Here is an 18,561-nt window from a genome sequence, read left to right as displayed (position 1 = left end):
GTGGTGGGGCCAGTGGAAGCATAGCTCAGATGCTTCAGTCATGTCTGGGTATCGTCCGGCCTGGATCCCTGAGTGTAATATACTGTGTCCCAGGGATACAGGCTGGTATTTCATTTCTCTCCTCACCGATTTTCAATTCAGGCCTGCCAGCTCTGCTGGCAGACAGGACTGTCCGGCAGGACGCCGTCCAGACGTTGGTGGAGGCACAGGTTCTTGTGCCAGTACCACCTCATATGCAAAACAAAGGTTTCTATTCGAACCTTTTCATATACCGAATCCAGATGGTTCGGTCAGACCCATTCTAAACTTTAAAAAAAACCTCTTTTCTGAGGGAGTGCAAGTTCAAAATGGAGTCTTCTAAGGGCGGTATTATCGGGAGAATGGGTTTTCCTGATATTCCTGGATATCGAGGATGCATAACCCTACATTCCATTTTGGCCGCCGCGTCAAGCAATTATCCGATTCGCTCTGTTGAACTGTAATTTCCAGTTCCAGGACCTGCCATTCGGCCTCTCCACAGCACCGAGGGTATTCACCAAGGTGATGGCAAAGATGATGGTTCTCCTCCGCACACAAGGGGTGAACATGATTCCATATCTGGACGTTCTGCTGATAAAGGCATCATCCAAGGAGAAGCTGTTGCGGTCCATGGATCTCACAACCCATCTACTCAGAGTCCACGTTTGGATTCTGAACATTCCAAAATCACTTGGGAACCATCCAGGAGGTTGTCCTTTCTGGGATTGATCCTCGACACGGAAGTGTTGAGGGTGTTTCTTCCACGAGAAACAGCATTGGTGATGCAAACATCGATCCGGGATGTTCTGAAGACTGCCTGGGTGTCGGTTCGTCACTGCAATTGCCTTCTGGGGAAGATGGTGGCCTGTTACGAGGCCCTCCTTTACGGAAGGTTTCATGCTAGGTTTTTCCTGCTGGATCTCCTGGACAAGTGGTCAGGATCTCATCTGCATGCACCTAAGAATTCGTCTGTCACCAAAAGCCAGGATTTCACTCCTCTGGTGGCTCCTATTAACTCTCCTTCTGGAGGGCAGCAGGTTCGGGATTCAGGACTGGATCCTTCTAACCATGGATGCAAGCCTCTGGGGCTGGGGCGCATTCACTCAAGGGGAGACCTTCCAAGAAAGGTGGACATTTCTGGAAGTCGGCCTACCGATCAACATTCTGTAATAGGAACAGAATAAAAGCTGTTTACAACGGTCTTCCTCATGCGGCCCATCTTCTAAAAATCGGGCCATTCAAGTGCAGTCGGACAATGTAACAACAGCGGCTTACATAAACCGACAGGGTGGAACGAAGAGCAGAGCTGCAATGTTAGAGGTGGTAAGAATCCTCCTCTGGGCAGAAAAACATGCGTTGGCGCTGACAGCAATCTTCATTCCGGGAGTGGACAACTGGGAAGCAGACTTCCTCAGCAGACACGATCTCCATCCAGGGGAGTGGGGTCTCCATCCGGAGCTGTTCAAGGAAATAACAGACCTTTGGGGGGTAGCCCAAATAGACATGATGGCCTCTCGTCTCAACAAGAAGCTTTGGCGTTATTGTTCTAGGTCGAGGGACCCACAAGCAGTGGCAGTGGACCCCCTAGTGTCTCCGTGGGTGTTCCAGTCAGTGTACGTGTTTCCACCACTTCCACTCATCCCAAGGGTTCTAAAGCTCATAAGGAGAACAAGAGTTCAGGCAATACTCATTGCTCCAGACTGGCCAAGAAGGGCTTGGTACGCAGATCTTCTGGATCTACTGCTGGAAGAGCCGAGGCCTTTTCCTCTTCGGGAGGACCTGCTGCAGCAGGGGCCGTTCGCTTATCAAGACTTACCGCGACTACGTTTGACAGCATGTAGGTTGAACGCCAGATTAGCTCGGAAGGGCATTCCGAACAAGGTTATTCCTACCCTGATACAGGCTAGGAAAGGAGTAACGTCTAAACATTCCCATCGTATTTGGAAAAAATATGTATCTTGGTGTGAGTCCAAGAAGTTTCCTACGGTGGAGTTTCAACTAGGACGGTTTATCCTCTTCCTGCAAGCAGGTGTGGATATGGGCCTGAGGTTGGGATCCGTAAAGGTCCAGATTTTGGCCCTATCCATTTTCTTCCAGAAACAGTTGGCTTCCCTCCTGGAGATTCAGACCTTTTTGAAAGGGGTTCTGCACATCCAGCCTCCCTTTGTGCCGCCTACGGCGCCTTGGGACCTTAACGTGGTGTTGCAGTTCCTCCAATCGGACTGGTTTGAGCCTCTACAGGAGGTTGAAGTCAAATTTCTTACGTGGAAAGCTGTCACTTTGTTGGCTTTAGCTTCTGCTAGACGTGTGTCGGAGTTGGGTGCTTTATCGTGTAAAAGCCCATACTTGATCTTCCACGAAGATAGAGCTGAGCTCCGGACAAGTCAGCAGTTTCTTCCGAAGGTTGTCTCGGCATTTCATATCAGCCAACCTATCGTGGTGCCAGTTGCTACTGACTCCTGAAATTCTTCAAAGTCCTTGGATGTTGTAAGGGCTCTGAAGATCTATGTGATGAAGACTACTCATCACAGAATATCGGGTGCTCTGTTTGTCCTGTATGATCCCAAGAAAATTGGGTGTCCTGCTTCTAAGCAGACAATCTCTCGCTGGATCAGGTTCACTATCCAGCATGCTTATTCTACGGCTGGATTGCTGTGTCCAAAATCTGTTAAGGCTCACTCTACTCGTAAGGTGGGTTATTCCTGGGCAGCTGCCCGGGGTGTCTCGGCGTTACAACTTTGCTGAGCGGGAACTTTGTCTGGGTCGAACACGTTTGCTGAGTTCTACAAGTTCGATACTTTGGCCGCTGATGATCTGAAGTTCAGTCAATCAGTTCTGCAGGAGCCTCCGCGCTCTCCCTCCCGTTCTGGGAGCTTTGGTACATCCCCATGGTACTAATGTGGAGCCCAGCATCCGCTAGGACGTAAGATAAAATAGGAGAAAATAGCGCTTTGTTATCCTGCAGTGGTTACTTAGTTCATTACTGCTTAGTTCTTAGTAAGTACTGCATTGTTACTTGGTAAGTAATATTGTTCAGCAGTTGCTGAGTTTTTCAAGCTAGTTAGCTTGATGTGCCTTGTATGTGTGAGCTGGTATGAATCTCGCCACTATCTTTGTTAAATCCTTCTCTCAAAGATGTCCATCTCCTCGGGCACAGTTTCTAGACTGAGTCTGGTAGAAGGGGCATGTGTACATAAAGATGTACACACACGATTATTTGGTTGTGTAGACTTTTTCCATCTTACAGCTTCTTTTCCACATCACACAACTGAAAAAAACATGACAAATATGGTTAAGTTATGATTTTAGCCAGTAGATGGCAGTCGAGCCATGTCAAATAAGAAATGTGAAGGCTAGACAGCAATGATGACTTTATAGATGGTAATAAGCAGAAATACATAGGGTAATAACCAGAAACTAATTATGCAAACCACCTGTAGCTCAAACATTCTTTTAACATGAGACATTGTTTTATTTTTATGCATACAGTATATTATATTTACATTGTCTCTGTCTCTCTCGCTATACAGGGCCGAAACTAGGATTTTCATCACCCGGGGCAAGGCAGTAATTTGGTCCCCCCCCCCCATCCGCAAAAAAGACAATAATAATAATAATAATAATAAAAAAACACAAAACAAAAAAACAAACAAACCCTATCAGACTAAACTAATCAGATTATCAAAAGTTTTGAAAAAAGGGGATACTACTGGACAATATTCCAGTATTCCACTTTGTGCCTCAAATCCCTATGCGTCACATGCCCCGCCGGCATGTTCACCTGCTCCTCTGTGTGTCCCCATACATTGCACTATATCATAACACTTCATCACTGCACTACATTCCCCTATCCACTGCACTACATCACTATACTACATCCCCTACACACTGAACTACATCACTACACTACATGCCCCTATGCACTGCACTACGTACCCTATATGCCACACTACATCACTACGCTACATCTCCTTAAATGCTACACCACATAAGTGCACTACATGCCTGGCAATACAGGCTTAAAAGGGGGCTTACTCCATTTTATGCACACATAAAGCCAGTAATCTAACTCTCTGTGCACGTTACATGTGCCCCACCTGCAGTGCACATGGGCCCTCAATCCGAGTTGTTCGCTCGTTATTTTTCATCGCATCACAGCGATTTTCCGCAAACTGCGCATGCGCAATGTTCGCACTGCGACTGCGCCAAGTAAATTTGCTAAGAAGTTTGGTATTTTACTCACGGCATTACAAGGTTTTTTCTTCGTTCTGGTGATCGGAGTGCGATTGACAGGAAGTGGGTGTTTCTGGGCGGAAACTGGCCGTTTTCTGGGAGTGTGTGAAAAAATGCTGCCGTTTCTGGGAAAAACGCGGGAGTGGCTGAAGAAACGGGGGAGTGTCAGGGCAAACGCTGGGTGTGTTTGTGATGTCAAACCAGGAACGAAACTGACTGAACTGATCGCAGTGGCAGAGTAAGTGTCGAGCTACTCAGAAACTGCTTAGAAATTTCTATTCGCAATTTTGAGAATCTTTCGTTCGCAATTCTGCTATGCTAAGATTCACTCTCAGTAGGCGGCGGCTTAGCGTGTGCAATGCTGCTAAAAGCAGCTTGCGAGCGAACAACTCGGAATGAGGGCCATGGTTTTGCTCATCTGCTAACCAATTTGCTGCTACAATCAGGTCTGAATTAGGCCCAAATTCCCTAATCTGGGTACTTAGTCGGCAACCCGGCTAAGATTGGCTTTAGCAATCAGGGTGCTGTATGCTGGTTCTATCCTCTCTCTGTGTCTCTTGGGAAGGGCTCTTTGTGGGTTAATTGTGCATTTAACCTTTTCCTGTGTGTGTGCTGTTACTGCTGCAGTATGTCAGGCAAAGAGTGTGTTTCATGTAAGGCACAGTGTTCCTCTTCCCCAGGGGGTTCACTAGTGTGTACACTCAGTGCGTATCCCTTCTCAGGCTAGTGGGGCGGAGCCAGCATGGCTGGACTCCATTATGGGGGTGATTTCCACCATCTCTACTAAACTATCTTGTAATGAGAAAGAGATGCAATACTTAAGACAGTCTATGGCTGAGTTTATGCAAAAGGACTCCGTACTCAGACCAGCGTCTCAGTCCTCTACCATTTGTCCGCAAAAAACGTACTTTGTCCCATATCCTGCATTCTAACTCTGATAATGAAGGGTCAGAAATGGAGGAAGATGAGGTGGACTTAGAGGTAGGGGAGGGTACTCTGTCGCAGGGTGTAGAGGCTCTCATAGATTCTATCAGAGACGTCCTAAATATCCCTGATAAGGTGACAGAGTGTGAGAAATCTTTAATATAAAGAAAAAATCCTCAGCCACTTTTCCTGTGTCAAAGGAATTAAATACCCTGTTTGAAGAACCATGGGTTACTCAAGATAAGGAATTTCAAATTCCTAGGCGGTTATTATCATCTTTTCCTTTTCCTCCTGAGGATAGGAAAAAATGGGAAACTCCATCAGTCTCCAGGCTCTCACGTAAAATAGTATTACCTGTTCCTGGTGAAGCCTCCCTAAAGGATACAGCTGATCGTAAGATTGAGACTACCCTCAAATCTTTGTATACAGGTGCAGGAATGGCCCAGAGACCCACTATAACATGTGGGTGGATTACTCAAACCATTGCTAAATGGTCTGGTAATTTAATTGAGGGGTTAGACACCTTACCTCAAGAGGAAATTGTTTTACTCCTGCAACACATACAAGACTCTGCAAACTTTATGGTGAAAGCCATTAAGGAAATAGGTTTGCTTAATGCACGCACTACAGCTATGGCAGTGTCGGCACACAGGGGATTGTGGCTACGTCAGTGGACTGCTGATGCAGACTCCAAGAAAGTTGTGGAAGGCCTGCCTTTCACAGGTGAGGCTTTATTTGGCGACGAACTCGACAAGTGGATCTCACGAGCTACTGTGGGTATGTCCACTTACCTACCTTCTGCAGCTCCGCCAGCTAGGAAGGCCTACTCAGGACCCAATTTACAGTCCTTTCGGACTGCCAAGTTTAGGGGCAAGGCCAGAGGTTCTTCTACCACCGCCAGAGGTGCTTGAGGTAAACCACGCAAACCAGCGACTGCTGGTTCCCAGGAACAGAGCTCAGGCTCTGCTTCCTCAAAACCTTCCACATGATGGTGGACCGCGAGGCCTGGGAGACAGGCAGGTGGGAGCCCTGCTAAAATTCTTCAGTCACATCTGGACAAAATCTTGCCAGGATCCCTGGGTCATAGACCTTATATCCCAGGGCTACAGACTGGAGTTCCAAGATCTCCTACCTCACAGTTTCAAATCAGGCTTACCAGTTTCACAAGAGGCAAGCAAAACCTTACAGGACGTTATTCGGAAACTATTATAAACATATAATTCAAAAGAAAGAGGAAAATGTCCAGAATGTGGTGCACAAGAAATTACATAACTAAAATATAACCTTTATTAATATTCCAAGTTTAAAAATATACGTAAAAAGCGAAAAATTGATTTAAAAGGAGTATAGAAGTGTCACAAAAGAATGAAAAATGTGTGTTAAAAAATGCTATATGTGAAAAGACTCCATGAGCTATTTTTTCTAGAAATTCAGAAAATAGAAGGAGAGCAAATAATCTGTGCCCAGTATGTTAATATATCGTGATGTAATATCCAGTCTTGGGTACAGTCTGGTCTCCAAAAGGTATATATCAATCACTTTTAAGTCTGTGGGACCTTATGGGTTCATTTCTCATATGGTTTTATACCTTAAATATGCCCTAATGGGTAGAACTCCCAATGTCCTCAAAAAGTGTCATGCACCTGGAGCTGTAAACATCACAGTTGGACTAGTTGGCTGAACATATCAATTTTATGTGTTAAATACATTGATAGGTGCTAGTGCCCACTCCCAAGCTTGTTGTACTGATTATAGATGAATCCACCTATAGGATAGGGCTCCAGAAATCCCTCCTATCATGTACGTGGTTATATAAATAGAAAATTCTCCCAATCACAGGAGTATTATATCTATCCTTAAACCACTGAGATGGAGAATAGTGGGTAGCTCCCAAATCTCAGGTTAAACTAATACACTGAGGGAGAGAAGTGTTGGGATGTAATAACTGTATATATGCTCCTTATAGATGAAATTTCCTTATTTCAAAGGAGTATGTTATGCAAACTCCCTTATCTTGATATAGAATTTAAGAATTCCTGAGATATAGCATATATAATTTCACTGTTTCCATATTCAGAGTGTTAAGGATTCTGGGAAATGCATATATAATTCTTACAGTATGCCTTCAACACTATCTATTTCTACCACTGAGGGGCAGCCATGCACCAAAAATATCTAAACTGTGAGTCTAGGTGCAATTACACGTGATTGATATTTACAGTGTTATGACATGATTGAGACAAAAGTTAAGGTAAAGCTGGAGTACATTGTTTTCACATATGCTACAACAACCTAACGCGGCGTTTCGCTATTTAGCTTCGTCAGAGGTAAGCCGATTACCTTCCGGGTCCGCTTTTTAAACCCACTCTGATAATGTGGCAACCAATCATAATCGTTGCTTGTGCGGGGCAACCTATCACCCGCCGATGCGTCATGTTTATCCCGCCTTGTTCCCTTGATTGACGGGAGTTTTCACGGGTCTAGGGACTTGGCTGCGCATGAGCAGAAGGAATAGTGAGCGTCACCAGGCCTATTGCCGCTGGTCCAAAGCAATCGAATGCCGATATACGACACATAAACTCAGCTGTTTAAGCAGTGTTCTGCTCTGTAGGGAGATTGTTCTTACATAAAGTCACTCCAAATGTCCTCTCTTTTAATATATCCCCCTAGTCTTTGGTTTAACTGGGCAAAAAATACGGATCTAAAATCCGGGCTCTAGGTCACATGACCACGGCTCCCATTCAATGTGTGTGATTATCTCAGGCATTTTTATGGATTACCTATCTACTTACTGAGATATCTCTATCAAGATCATTGTGACTAGAAAAGGGGGGTTATAAGAAGTGACCACTGATGATGAAACATAATTCAGAAGTTTTCATTCTTTATTCCCCTGGACATCATTGTGCTATCCTCTCACTGTATATTTACCACTAGTCATCATGGTCCTATTCATATTTACATCAATTTCATTAAATAGAGCAAAATGTGTAAAATGATAAGTGAGTGTATAAATATGTTGTGATTGTTCCATTGCAAAAAAAAAAAAGGGGAAGTTTGTCTGAAAGGAAATCGTGAAGTTAATCTTAATAATAAAATAGTGAAAAAATGGGTAATGATGGGGATAAGTGCATTGAGAGACTTATAGAATACTTGTGAGTGTAATTTATGACCCTTAAGGGATAATAGTAATACATTATTAATTAAAAATGTCACATTGATCATAGAATTTTTTATTGAAAATTTGATTGGTGTGTAAAGTTGTGATCAAAACACTAAAACAAACAATGTAAGTGAATGAAGTGCCCAAATCCACAAAAAAAAAAAGGTGAAGGAACAGTGAGGAAAAAAGAAGGAAAAACGAGGGGGGGGGGGGAGGAGAAAAGAGAGGGGAATGACTAATAACAAAAAGGATATCTCTTTGATAATGCATAAATATATACATATACATACAAGGTGATGCGTCTCAGTGAGTTGTATATACAGATTGAAATATCATAATGAATATAAGTGTGAGAAGATACATATTAGTATCTTTATGATGGTATCGGACTAAGATGAGGTGGATTAAAATATAAAAATATTGGATTTTTCAAAAATGAGTCCATGGGTGTTTTTATACAAATATTACTAAGAGTAAGTTTACTCTTGTTTTAATTCCTAGTATTGTTCTAATAGAACAGGAAACACGTGATAAGGAGTCCTAAATTCTGCCACATGTCTAGATCACAGACAAGAAAGATGATATTAGGACAATCTCATGGTGGAGGAGGAGATGTTCGGTCTCATCTGAGGAAGGGTATATAACTATTTTCCTCATTTAGACCGTGAGGTGTCAATGTATTCATCAGGAAAATCAATTTTGTTTCTTGTCTGAGTAACTCTCCATCTATGTCTCCTCCCCTGATGTTTAGATTGACTCTCTTCATTCCATATGCTGTGAGGAGGTTGGGGTTGTTATGATGGTACCTAAGAAAATGTCTCGCTATAGGAGTGAGGGGTCTGAAATTACGGTGGTCCTTCTCTGCATTCCTAATGCTACCTAGATGTTCTAATATCCTCTGTTTAAGGGGCCTTTTTGTTTTTCCTATATAGCTTAAGTTGCAGGGACATTGAAGATTGTAAATGATTGCTGTTGTGTTACAATCAATGTGTTCTTGGATATTCCATGTCTTTCCAAATCTATCTTCATATGTGTTGACATCTCTCATAGTTGAACATGCTTTACATCTTCCACAATTCGTTGAGCCTTTTTTGCTGATGGACATTTTCTTAGGGACATGCAGGTGACTTCGTACGAGGATATCCTTAAGAGTCCTGGACCTTCTCCAGGTCATCTGGATTCTATCGCCCAGAACTCTCTCTAAGTCTGGATCCGTATGTAAAATGTCCAGATGTTTGTGGAGAATTGTTTGAATGTCTCTCCATTCGTTACAGTAGGTGCCTATAAATCTGACACTCTCCTGTTCCCCCCCTCCCCCTCCTGTTCTCCTGGGTTTGGGTATTAGTAGTTGATCTCTGGTATAATTCTTCGTGTCCTTATAGGCTCTCTTGATCGCTCTATTGCTGTAGCCACGAGCCCTCAATCTCTGGCTGAGTTGTTCAGATCGTGATTTACATGTTGCCTCTTCCGAGCAATTTCTTTTCATCCGGAGAAATTCCCCCTTTGGTAAGCCCTTCAGTACCGCCGGGTGATGGGAACTCTTATTATGTAGGATGCTATTGGTGGAAGTTTTTTTCCGGAAAAGATCTGTAGAGATATGACCATCTTCCTCTATGCATAGGGTGATGTCTAAATAATTTACCTGGGTTTGGCTGGCTTCGTATGTCAATCGTAGATTCAGATTGTTGTTATTCAATCTCTCCAGGAATTCTCTGAATAACTGAATGTCGCCATCCCAGATTATCAGCAGGTCATCGATATAGCGAAGCCACATAATTATGTGGTCTGTGTACCGATCATTTTCTTCTTGAAATACAAATTCACGTTCCCACCACCCTAAGTACAGGTTTGCATAGGTAGGGGCACAAGTAGTCCCCATTGCAGTGCCCCTTACCTGTAAATAAAAATTGTTATTGCAAACAAAAAAGTTTTTGGTGAGTACGAAACGAAGTAATTCAACGAGGAAATTATTGAAATCATCATCTTTGTTTCTATTCAAGAAATACTGGACTGCCTCTATTCCAAAATCATGATGTATGCTCGTGTAGAGGCTCTCAACATCACAAGTGATGAGCCATGTGGTCTTATTAAGAAAGATATCTTGTAACTTGCTAAGGACATCAGAGGTGTCCCTCACATATGAGGGTAATTCCAACACATAATCCCTCAAGTGTGAGTCGATAAATTTACTAGCGTTCTCCGTGAGACTCCCAATCCCGGAGACGATGGGCCTCCCAGGTGGGTCTCTTTCATTTTTGTGTATCTTGGGGAGCAGATACAGTGTGGGCACTTTAGGATGTTCTTTTTTCAGGAATTCAAAATCACTCTTAGAGATAATTCCTGTACTTCTTGCTTCTTCTATAATTCTGTTATAGATATGTAAATAATCCCTTGTGGGATTGAAAGTGAGCTGTCTATAACAGGTTTTGTCATTAAGCTGTCTTAATAGTTCTTTAACATATTGTTCTCGAGGCCACAACACTATATTGCCCCCCTTATCTGAGGGCTTTATGATGGTATCGTCCCACTTCTTCATATCTGTTAACGCTATTCTTTCCTCTTCACTGAGGTTATGGTGAAATTGATGATTTCTTTTATCGTTCTGTAATTGATCTAATTCCTTACTCACTAAGTCCATAAAGACTTTAACTTGAGGACAAATCTTTGAATCTGGGATGAATATTGATTTCTTTTTCAATGGGGGTACTGTGGAAATCTCTGACTGTGCAGGAATCTCAGTCGAAATAGTCTGAAGTTGATCTAATATACTGGGTGTCGGTACGGATTCCTCTCTCAATTCCTCCAAAGTGGACAAGGTTTGTAAATCGTCAGAGGTCCATCCAACGGGTATATCGCTATCCACATTTCTTGTTCTGTTTGCGAAAAACTTTTTCAAAAGTAATTTTCTTGCGAACAGATTGATATCCTTTTCCAGTTCAAATCTGTCAAAAGATTGTGTGGGTGAGTATGAAAGGCCTTTATTAAGCATACATATTTGTGGTGAGGTTAGAAGTCTGTCCGTTAAGTTAATGATCCTGAGGGAATCTTCCTCATTTATTTCCGGTAGCGTCTGTGGTCCCTCTGTTCTTCTTTCCAATCTCTCTGATTCCTTTTTCCTCTTCTTTCCCCTTCGTATTTTCTTTGGTCTCGCCCTAAAAAACCACGGTTCTCTTTGGGAGCTCCTCCTAAAAAATCCCTTTGCTGTCTGCGAAGGGGGGTTGCTTCTTGTATAGATTCGGTCTCAGAAGAATCTATTTCGGAGGTGGTGTAATTGAAACGATTTTCGTGGGTGCGTTTTTTGATATTATTCCATCTATATGCAGTATTGGAAGCAAAGTCGTTCTTGTCTCTTAGTAATTTCCCTCGTTTTCTATCCACTACTTCCTTTTCTATGACATCTAATTCTGATTTATATTTATCATATGTCTTTTGGAATTTATCCAAATTTTCAAAATTTTTAAGTTTGTTAGCTAGGACATTTATGTCTTTCGCATATTGGCTCAATAAAATTTCATCATGTTTGATGAGGATGTTAATTAGATTTAATGAGCATGTAGTTAGAGTTTTTTCCCATTCAGTTTTTAATGTGTCGTTGGCTAATTCAAAGGAAGGGAAGACACGTGGTCTAAGACCTCTCGGAGTGATTGATTGCCTTATGTATTTCTCAAAAGTGACCTTATTCCAAAGAGTTTTGGTTTGTTTTATCATTATCTGTTTGAGATTATACAGATCGTTTGTCCAGTCTCCCTGATGGAGATCCAGGTCTGCATCGTCTTTATCGAGTAGTGTGTCCAAAGAGTTTTTTAATTTGTGTTGTCGGTCATTTAAGTCCCGACTCAAACTAAAAGACATGGCACTCATCTCTGAGATATTTGGATTTGACATCCTGCTGATAATTAAATGCGGTCCCCACAGAAGGACAATCGGCTGAGATTCAAATCGTGTAGAACAGTATCAGGTAGAATATAAGGTATATTTGCAAAGTGCACAATAATGTATATACCGTGCTGGCCCCGGAAAAAGGAAGTGAAAAAGGTTCACTCAAAATCAAGTAGCTAGAGGTAAGGGCGCACAGGCTAAAGTACAGATACGTATTGTTTAAGCACAAAAACCCCCAGAAAAATATTGATTTTAATTTCACTCTAAGATTATCACAAAAAATGGGGGGTGCTACCACGGACACAGAGACTGTAGTCATATAATTCAAAAGAAAGAGGAAAATGTCCAGAATGTGGTGCACAAGAAATTACATAATAACTAAAATATAACCTTTATTAATATTCCAAGTTTAAAAATATACGTAAAAAGCGAAAAATTGATTTAAAAGGAGTATAGAAGTGTCACAAAAGAATGAAAAATGTGTGTTAAAAAATGCTATATGTGAAAAGACTCCATGAGCTATTTTTTCTAGAAATTCAGAAAATAGAAGGAGAGCAAATAATCTGTGCCCAGTATGTTAATATATCGTGATGTAATATCCAGTCTTGGGTACAGTCTGGTCTCCAAAAGGTATATATCAATCACTTTTAAGTCTGTGGGACCTTATGGGTTCATTTCTCATATGGTTTTATACCTTAAATATGCCCTAATGGGTAGAACTCCCAATGTCCTCAAAAAGTGTCATGCACCTGGAGCTGTAAACATCACAGTTGGACTAGTTGGCTGAACATATCAATTTTATGTGTTAAATACATTGATAGGTGCTAGTGCCCACTCCCAAGCTTGTTGTACTGATTATAGATGAATCCACCTATAGGATAGGGCTCCAGAAATCCCTCCTATCATGTACGTGGTTATATAAATAGAAAATTCTCCCAATCACAGGAGTATTATATCTATCCTTAAACCACTGAGATGGAGAATAGTGGGTAGCTCCCAAATCTCAGGTTAAACTAATACACTGAGGGAGAGAAGTGTTGGGATGTAATAACTGTATATATGCTCCTTATAGATGAAATTTCCTTATTTCAAAGGAGTATGTTATGCAAACTCCCTTATCTTGATATAGAATTTAAGAATTCCTGAGATATAGCATATATAATTTCACTGTTTCCATATTCAGAGTGTTAAGGATTCTGGGAAATGCATATATAATTCTTACAGTATGCCTTCAACACTATCTATTTCTACCACTGAGGGGCAGCCATGCACCAAAAATATCTAAACTGTGAGTCTAGGTGCAATTACACGTGATTGATATTTACAGTGTTATGACATGATTGAGACAAAAGTTAAGGTAAAGCTGGAGTACATTGTTTTCACATATGCTACAACAACCTAACGCGGCGTTTCGCTATTTAGCTTCGTCAGAGGTAAGCCGATTACCTTCCGGGTCCGCTTTTTAAACCCACTCTGATAATGTGGCAACCAATCATAATCGTTGCTTGTGCGGGGCAACCTATCACCCGCCGATGCGTCATGTTTATCCCGCCTTGTTCCCTTGATTGACGGGAGTTTTCACGGGTCTAGGGACTTGGCTGCGCATGAGCAGAAGGAATAGTGAGCGTCACCAGGCCTATTGCCGCTGGTCCAAAGCAATCGAATGCCGATATACGACACATAAACTCAGCTGTTTAAGCAGTGTTCTGCTCTGTAGGGAGATTGTTCTTACATAAAGTCACTCCAAATGTCCTCTCTTTTAATATATCCCCCTAGTTTTTGGTTTAACTGGGCAAAAAATACGGATCTAAAATCCGGGCTCTAGGTCACATGACCACGGCTCCCATTCAATGTGTGTGATTATCTCAGGCATTTTTATGGATTACCTATCTACTTACTGAGATATCTCTATCAAGATCATTGTGACTAGAAAAGGGGGGTTATAAGAAGTGACCACTGATGATGAAACATAATTCAGAAGTTTTCATTCTTTATTCCCCTGGACATCATTGTGCTATCCTCTCACTGTATATTTACCACTAGTCATCATGGTCCTATTCATATTTACATCAATTTCATTAAATAGAGCAAAATGTGTAAAATGATAAGTGAGTGTATAAATATGTTGTGATTGTTCCATTGCAAAAAAAAAAAAAAGGGGAAGTTTGTCTGAAAGGAAATCGTGAAGTTAATCTTAATAATAAAATAGTGAAAAAATGGGTAATGATGGGGATAAGTGCATTGAGAGACTTATAGAATACTTGTGAGTGTAATTTATGACCCTTAAGGGATAATAGTAATACATTATTAATTAAAAATGTCACATTGATCATAGAATTTTTTATTGAAAATTTGATTGGTGTGTAAAGTTGTGATCAAAACACTAAAACAAACAATGTAAGTGAATGAAGTGCCCAAATCCACAAAAAAAAAAAAGGTGAAGGAACAGTGAGGAAAAAAGAAGGAAAAACGAGGGGGGGGGGGGAGGAGAAAAGAGAGGGGAATGACTAATAACAAAAAGGATATCTCTTTGATAATGCATTTTTTTTGTGATAATCTTAGAGTGAAATTAAAATCAATATTTTTCTGGGGGTTTTTGTGCTTAAACAATACGTATCTGTACTTTAGCCTGTGCGCCCTTACCTCTAGAAACTATTATAAATCCAGGTTCACCTCATCTACAAAACAAGGGTTACTATTCCAGCTTGTTTGTAGTACCGAAACCGGACAGTTCGGTAAGACCGATTCTGAACCTCAAGTCATAGAACCCGTACTTACGAGTGTTCAAATTCAAGATGGGGTCTCAGAGTGGTTCTCTCAGGTCTGGAAGAGGGGGAATTCCTAGTGTCTCTGGATATCAAGGATGTGTACCTTCACATTCCGATCTGGCCGCCTCATCAGGCTTATCTATGGTTTGCACTGCAGGACTGTCACTACCAGTTCCAGGCCCTGCCATTTGGTCTCTCCACGGCACCGAGGGTGTTCACCAAAGTGATGGCAGAGATGATACTACTCCACAAACAAAGAGTAAATGTAATTCTTTACCTGGACAATCTTCTGATAAAGGCTGCGTCCAGGGAGCAGTTGTTGGAGAACATTGGTCTCAAAAACAGATTACTCCTGGATCATGGGTGGATTCTGAACCAAAATCTCACCTTGAACCAACGCAGAAGCTTCATTTCCTGGGAATGTTACTGGACACAGAGTCTCAGGAAGTGTTCCTTCCCTTGGAAAAGGCAATGGTAATCCGTCTTGAAGCCAACCCGGATCTCAGTACATCTATGCATCCGCCTTCTGGGGAAAATGGTGGCTTCTTACGAAGCAATTCAGTACGGAAGGTTTCATGCGAGGCCCTTCCAGCTGGATCTGTTGGACAAATGGTCCGGATCGAATCTTCACATGCACCAGAGGATTCGTCTGTTGCCGAAAGCCAGGATCGCCCTCCTGTGGTGGCTACAAACTTCTCACCTAGTGGAGGGTCGAAGGTTCGGGATTCAGAATTGAATCCTTTTAACCACAGATGCAAGCCTCAGAGGTTGGGGTGCAGTCACCCAGGGGGTACAGTTTCAGGGAAGATGGTCAAGTCAGGAAAGCATTCTTCCAATAAACATCCTCAAACTCAGGGCCATCTACAATGCCCTTCTGCAGGCCTCATCTCTCCTTCAGAATCAGGCAATTCAAGTCCAGTTGAACAGTGTGATGGCGGCAACATACATAAACCATCAGGGCAGAACGAAAAGCAGAGCCTCAATGTCAGAGGTGTCAATAATTCTCCTCTGGGCGGAAAAACAAGCCGTGGCATTGTTGGCGATCTTCATTCCGGGAGTAGACAACTGGGAAGCAGATTTCCTCAGCAGACATGACCTGCACCCGGGGGAATGTGGCCTCCACCCGAAGGTGTTCCAGTGGTTGACAGGTCTGTATGGGTATCCACAAATCGACATGATGGCCTCTCGTCTCAACAAGAAGCACAAACGGTATTGTGTCAGGTCGAGCGACCCCCAAGCTGTAGCGGTAGACGCCCTGACAACTCCATGGGTCTACCAGCTAACATAGTAACATAGTAATTGAGGTTGAATAGAGGCAAATTGCCCATCGTGTTCAGCCTGTTTTAAGTTGTGATGAATCTACATACCCGCTGAATAATGGATTAACCACGTTAATATTTTAAGTATTATAACCTTGGATAGCTTTTTCATTCAGAAATGTATCCATTCCTTTTTTAAATCCAATTACAGAGTTCGCCATTACCACCTTCCCCGGCAGGGAATTCCACATCCTGATTGCACTAACAGTGAAGAACCCTTTCCTCCATTGCGTTCGGAATTTTCTCTCCTCCAGTCGCAGCGAGTGCCCACGTGTCCTAAACTGTGTTCTTTTAATAAATAATTCCTCTGATAACTCTTTGTGATGTCCCTTTACATATTTGAAGATATTAATAATATCTCCTCATAGAAACATAGAATTTGTCGGCAGATAAGAACCACTTGGCCCATCTAGTCTGCCCCTTTTTTTTTTTTTTTTTAATATTATTTTTATCTCTAACCTTATTTGATCCTTATTTATTTGTAAGGATATCCTTATGTCTATCCCATGCATGTTTAAATTGCTCTACTGTCTTAGCCTCTACCACCTCTGATGGGAGGCTATTCCACTTGTCCACTACCCTTTCTGTGAAATAATTTTTCTGCAAATTTCCCCTGAACCTCCCCCCCTCCAGTCTCAGTGCATGTCCTCGTGTCCTATTGCTTCTCTTCATTTGGAGAATGTTTCCCTCCTGGACTTTGTTAAAACCCTTGATATATTTGAAAGTTTCTATCATGTCCCCCCTTTCCCTTCTCTGCTCCAAACTATACATATTGAGATTTCTTAGTCTTTCTGGGTATGTTTTGTGATGTAGGCCATGCACCATTTTAGTTGCCCTCCTTTGTACAGTTTCTAATGTATTAATATCCTTTTGAAGATATGGCCTCCAGAACTGAATACAGTATTCTAGATGAGGCCGTACCAATGACCTATACAGTGGCATTATTACTTCTTTCTTTCTGCTGCTGATTCCTCTCCCAATGCAGCCAAGCATCTGGCTAGCCTTCCTCATTGCCTTGTTACATTGCTTACCTGCCTTTAAGTCATCTGAAATAGTGACTCCTAGCTCCCTTTCCTCCTCAGTAGTTTCCAGTATAGTGCCATTAATACTGTATTTAGCTTTAGGATTTTTGAGACCCAAGTGCATGATTTTGCATTTTTTGGCATTAAACTGTAATTGCCAGACTCTTGACCATTCCTCTAGTCTACCTAGATCCTCAATCATTTGTTTTACCCCACCTGGCGCCTCTTTTCTAGTGTATACATATTCAGCCTAGTACGTCTTTGCTTATAGTCCAGTCCTTCTAGGCCTTTAATCAATTTAGTAGCTCGCCTTTGAACATTTTCGAGTTCACTGATGTCTTTTTTTATACAATGGTGCCCAAAACTGAACACAATATTCTAGGTGCGGACGTACCAATGCCTTATACAGCGGCATGATTACATCCGAGTCCCTTGTCTCAATTCCCCTTTGTATGCACGCTAGCACCTTACTTGCCTTCTTTACTGCGCTTTGACATTGGGGGTAATTCCAAGTTGATCGCAGCAGGACATTTTTTAGCAGTTGGGCAAAACCATGTGCACTGCAGGGGAGGCAGATTTAACATGTGCAGAGAGAGTTAGATTTGGGTGTGGTCTGTTCAATCTGCAATCTAAATTGCAGTGTAAAAATAAAGCAGCCAGTATTTACCCTGCACAGAAACAAAATAACCCACCCAAATCTAACTCTCTCTGCACATGTTATATCTGCCTCCCCTGCAGTGCACATGGTTTTGCCCATCTGCTAAAAAATTTCCTGCTGCGATCAACTTGGAATTACCCCCATTGTATTAAGCTGGTGTACTTGTTTCTCCCATTCCTCTGATCCCAAGAATTCTCAAAAGAATACACAGGGAAAGAGCTCAAGCAATCCTCATTGTTCCGGACTGGCCGTGAGTGGCCTGGTATGCGGATCTTCTCAAGATGCTAATCGAAGATATGTGGCCTCTGCCTCTTCGAGAGGATCTTCTGCAACAGGGCCCATTCGTCTATCAAGACTTACCACGGCTATGTTTGATGGCATGGAAGTTGAACGGCTGATTCTAGCCAAGAGAGGGATTCCTGACAAGGCCATTCTGACTATGATCCAGGCCAGGAAGGGGGTAACGTCAAAGCATTACCATCGTATCTGGAAAAAATATGTCTCTTGGTGTAAGAGTAGACATTATTCCATGGTGGAATTTCATCTGAGACGTTTCCTGCTTTTTCTGCAGTCGGGA

Source organism: Pseudophryne corroboree, chromosome 4 (assembly GCF_028390025.1).
Source record: "Pseudophryne corroboree isolate aPseCor3 chromosome 4, aPseCor3.hap2, whole genome shotgun sequence".
Lineage (NCBI taxonomy): Eukaryota > Metazoa > Chordata > Amphibia > Anura > Myobatrachidae > Pseudophryne > Pseudophryne corroboree.
Note: the sequence above shows the minus strand (reverse complement) of the source record.